This window comes from Schistocerca gregaria, unplaced genomic scaffold (assembly GCF_023897955.1).
Source record: "Schistocerca gregaria isolate iqSchGreg1 unplaced genomic scaffold, iqSchGreg1.2 ptg001153l, whole genome shotgun sequence".
Taxonomy (NCBI): Eukaryota; Metazoa; Arthropoda; class Insecta; order Orthoptera; family Acrididae; genus Schistocerca; species Schistocerca gregaria.
The window spans coordinates 127,501-132,500 of record NW_026062485.1 but is presented as its reverse complement, the minus strand read 5'-3'; the positions used below and the strand labels follow the sequence as shown (position 1 = coordinate 132,500).

Genomic DNA, 5,000 nt, shown 5'->3' with positions numbered 1-5,000 from the left:
TAGTGTTTCCGACACCGCTTCCTGCGGTGGCAACGCTGGGGCAGAGTCGATACTCGCCCACTGGTGGAAGGTAAGCATTCTGCTTTACATCAGTACATAACTAATATTTCAGTCGTCTGACGTCCCTGCTTAGTAAATGATGCAGGACCACATACATAGATGATACATACTGTAAACTGGGGAGGACAGTGTGAACCGCACTCGACCCAGTCACCCTATCTCACAGTCCACTCTGTGTGTAACAAAGCGAAAGCACCAAAGCACTATCGTTCAACAACATCCATTTTATCCTCGCTGCCACAGGACACTATCCAAAGAACGACAAGAGGAACGTCACGTCCACTAATAAGACAGAATGTCTCACACCACCCGCAAACAACGCAGCTCAAATCAGCCAGCAACACCCACAGTGGTCCACCCAGTATCAACACAGGACGCAACGCCACGCCACAACACAAAAGGTACAAGTAATAAAATACCCTTTGGCCACACTCCTTATAAAGGCATCGAACCAACCCACCACCTGACACCAGCCAAACGTACATCCTGATTTGACACATCTCTGGCAACCTAACCCACGTTGGCCCTTAACCTAACCCACGTTGGCCCTTAACCTAACCCACGTTGGCCCTTAACCTAACCCACGTTGGCCCTTAACCTAACCCACGTTGGCCCTTAACCTAACCCACGTTGGCCCTTAACCTAACCCACGTTGGCCCTTAACCTAACCCACGTTGGCCCTTAACCTAACCCACGTTGGCCCTTAACCTAACCCACGTTGGCCCTTAACCTAACCCACGTTGGCCCTTAACCTAACCCACGTTGGCCCTTAACCTAACCCACGTTGGCCCTTAACCTAACCCACGTTGGCCCTTAACCTAACCCACGTTGGCCCTTAACCTAACCCACGTTGGCCCTTAACCTAACCCACGTTGGCACCTTAACCTAAGTTACGCTGCACCTTAACCCAAGTTACGCTGCACCTTAACCCAAGTTACGCTGCACCTTAACCCAAGTTACGCTGCACCTTAACCCAAGTTACGCTGCACCTTAACCCAAGTTACGCTGCACCTTAACCCAAGTTACGCTGCACCTTAACCCAAGTTACGCTGCACCTTAACCCAAGTTACGCTGCACCTTAACCCAAGTTACGCTGCACCTTAACCCAAGTTACGCTGCACCTTAACCCAAGTTACGCTGCACCTTAACCCAAGTTACGCTGCACCTTAACCCAAGTTACGCTGCACCTTAACCCAAGTTACGCTGCACCTTAACCCAAGTTACGCTGCACCTTAACCCAAGTTACGCTGCACCTTAACCCAAGTTACGCTGCACCTTAACCCAAGTTACGCTGCACCTTAACCCAAGTTACGCTGCACCTTAACCCAAGTTACGCTGCACCTTAACCCAAGTTACGCTGCACCTTAACCCAAGTTACGCTGCACCTTAACCCAAGTTACGCTGCACCTTAACCCAAGTTACGCTGCACCTTAACCCAAGTTACGCTGCACCTTAACCCAAGTTACGCTGCACCTTAACCCAAGTTACGCTGCACCTTAACCCAAGTTACGCTGCACCTTAACCCAAGTTACGCTGCACCTTAACCTAACTTACGCTGCACCTTAACCTAACTTACGCTGCACCTTAACCTAACTTACGCTGCACCTTAACCTAACTTACGCTGCACCTTAACCTAACTTACGCTGCACCTTAACCTAACTTACACTGCACCTTAACTGTCACATGTAACGTCACAGGAATGTAGCTTTGCCTAACAGCAACCCTCTGAACATAGTTCACTGCTTGGATCCTCTGGTGTCATGTGTATTTCTTGATGCCATGGTGCGTACCCTCACATAAAGGTCTTTCGAGTGTTGCGTACTTTCTACACAGTCCCGCTAACCACTGGAAGGGTGTACCGCTACAGAACGAATATCGCCCTCCCCTCCTGCCCTTCCAAGCTGGTCGGTCAGGCGTTTGTTTGTGAAATGAGCCTTGCAGCTGTTCAGTTGCATTCGGTTGTCGATGCAGTCAGTGTACGTTGTGGTACGGCCTGTGTGGACTGTCCGCTGATGTACGCGTAACCCACACTGATCATCCGTCGTTACGTACTGAGTGACATAATGTGGCACATGCTTGACCGTACACCGGCTGCGCCCTACAATGGCGAATCATAAGGGCCATATGTTGTGCACGATGCTACTTGTCTCGTCTCCCCATTACAGCGAGATTGCACTGTTGTACGCCGTACAGACATGTGGTAGGTAGGTACGGACGAAAGTATTGCATGTTGGCCCCCCCCCCCCCCCTCCTCCCTCTGCCGGGAATCAGCGTGAGCCGTCTGTTGATGTAGCGACGAGGGTTTTCCTATTTAATCGTATTGCCCCACACAACATGATAGCACGGTGGACCGCGTTCCACATCTGCGACATGCTACAGAGGCCGGTTGACAGTCGACCGCGCAAGGGACATTGCACACGTGCGCGGACCATCTTCCACGTGTTCTCTCGTGTACATGCCGCAGTGTGTATGTGGGCTGATGTAGCGTGTCGTGACACATAACATGCAGGCATGCCAGAATCGTAGATTTCGCAAATGTAGATTGACGTATACGTTTGCTGCCAAAGATCCGCAAATGAACTGGAAATCAGTTGTTGAGCGGTTGTTCGCGCTGCAGGTGCATCGGTGATAGCGACGATCGGTACATCTATGAACCGGTTGTTTCGGCGGTACCCGCCATGCCCCCGAACCTGAGTTGGCCATGTGGGTATGAAGCGATACGAGGCTGTGGCTTGGCGGGACAGTCCCCGGCCGGTGAGGGGGGGCCGCCCGGCGTGCTGGCCGCGCGCTGCGTGAGCGCACGCACTACAGCCGGCTGGTGGGGGGCGCCCAGTGGCAGGAGCGCCGGCCGACGGGCCCGGCTGGCGTCCCAGCTATGCGCCGGCGCACCCTGCGCGCGGCGCCAGGCGGCCAAAGTGGGTTCTGCCGAGCCCGGTGCGAAGCGCGGTGGACATCTGCAGTGTGCTGGTCCGATTGCGGACTGTGTGCGTTGAGGATGCGCCGCCGCCCGGCACTCGGCGTCGCGACGCCGTCTGCTGCTCGGTCGCCCCCAGCGGTTCTCGCAGGTGGTTTGTATCGCAGCTCTGCGGACGTGTTGGCGCGTGCGCTGTGCTGGGAGAGTTCGCTTCTGCACCCAAGTGGGGCTTTGCCCTTCTGTGGCGCTGGCGTTGGAGCTGCCGGTCACCGTAGGTGGCGCGTGTTGTTTCCCGCCGGCAATGCCACGACAGCACGCTCCCGGGCCTCTGTCGGCAGCGGCAAGCTCAGTTGGGAGCACGGGTGTTCGCACTGAAAGCGTCTACTCGCCCATCTCCGGGCGATTGCGCCTCTCTCGAACCCGACCAAGTACTTAGGACGGCGCTGCGCGCCGCCGGGACCTGAGAGGGTTTCGAGGTGTATCGTGCAGGGGAGCTCAGCCTCCTCCTGTTTGCAGAATAATTGAGCGGACGCTTGCGTGTTCGCGCGGGCCCTCGGGACACACTCCCGGGCGGCCGGCTGCTCAGCTCTCGTTGACGCAGCTCCCTGGTTGATCCTGCCAGTAGTCATATGCTTGTCTCAAAGATTAAGCCATGCATGTCTCAGTACAAGCCGCATTAAGGTGAAACCGCGAATGGCTCATTAAATCAGTTATGGTTCCTTAGATCGTACCCACGTTACTTGGATAACTGTGGTAATTCTAGAGCTAATACATGCAAACAGAGTCCCGACCAGAGATGGAAGGGACGCTTTTATTAGATCAAAACCAATCGGATTGGCTCGTCTGGTCCGTTTGCCTTGGTGACTCTGAATAACTTTGGGCTGATCGCACGGTCCTCGTACCGGCGACGCATCTTTCAAATGTCTGCCTTATCAACTGTCGATGGTAGGTTCTGCGCCTACCATGGTTGTAACGGGTAACGGGGAATCAGGGTTCGATTCCGGAGAGGGAGCCTGAGAAACGGCTACCACATCCAAGGAAGGCAGCAGGCGCGCAAATTACCCACTCCCGGCACGGGGAGGTAGTGACGAAAAATAACGATACGGGACTCATCCGAGGCCCCGTAATCGGAATGAGTACACTTTAAATCCTTTAACGAGTATCTATTGGAGGGCAAGTCTGGTGCCAGCAGCCGCGGTAATTCCAGCTCCAATAGCGTATATTAAAGTTGTTGCGGTTAAAAAGCTCGTAGTTGGATTTGTGTCCCACGCTGTTGGTTCACCGCCCGTCGGTGTTTAACTGGCATGTATCGTGGGACGTCCTGCCGGTGGGGCGAGCCGAAGGCGTGCTTGCGCGTCCCGAGGCGGACCCCGTTGAAATCCTACCAGGGTGCTCTTAGTTGAGTGTCTCGGTGGGCCGGCACGTTTACTTTGAACAAATTAGAGTGCTTAAAGCAGGCAAGCCCGCCTGAATACTGTGTGCATGGAATAATGGAATAGGACCTCGGTTCTATTTTGTTGGTTTTCGGAACCCGAGGTAATGATTAATAGGGACAGGCGGGGGCATTCGTATTGCGACGTTAGAGGTGAAATTCTTGGATCGTCGCAAGACGAACAGAAGCGAAAGCATTTGCCAAGTATGTTTTCATTAATCAAGAACGAAAGTTAGAGGTTCGAAGGCGATCAGATACCGCCCTAGTTCTAACCATAAACGATGCCAGCCAGCGATCCGCCGCAGTTCCTCCGATGACTCGGCGGGCAGCCTCCGGGAAACCAAAGCTTTTGGGTTCCGGGGGAAGTATGGTTGCAAAGCTGAAACTTAAAGGAATTGACGGAAGGGCACCACCAGGAGTGGAGCCTGCGGCTTAATTTGACTCAACACGGGAAACCTCACCAGGCCCGGACACCGGAAGGATTGACAGATTGATAGCTCTTTCTTGATTCGGTGGGTGGTGGTGCATGGCCGTTCTTAGTTGGTGGAGCGATTTGTCTGGTTAATTCCGATAACGAACGAGACTCTAGCCTGC

General features: G+C 54.0%; 1 non-coding gene across 1 annotated transcript in view; it reads left to right on the top strand.

Annotated features, from left to right (window-relative positions):
* The first annotated feature begins 3,576 nt into the window (after positions 1-3,576).
* Positions 3,577-5,000, top strand: part of LOC126328977 (small subunit ribosomal RNA) — a 1,893-nt gene continuing 469 nt past the window's right edge. The window contains exon 1 of the ribosomal RNA XR_007562081.1: positions 3,577-5,000. This exon is cut by the window's right edge and continues 469 nt beyond it. This is a non-coding gene — a ribosomal RNA (small subunit ribosomal RNA).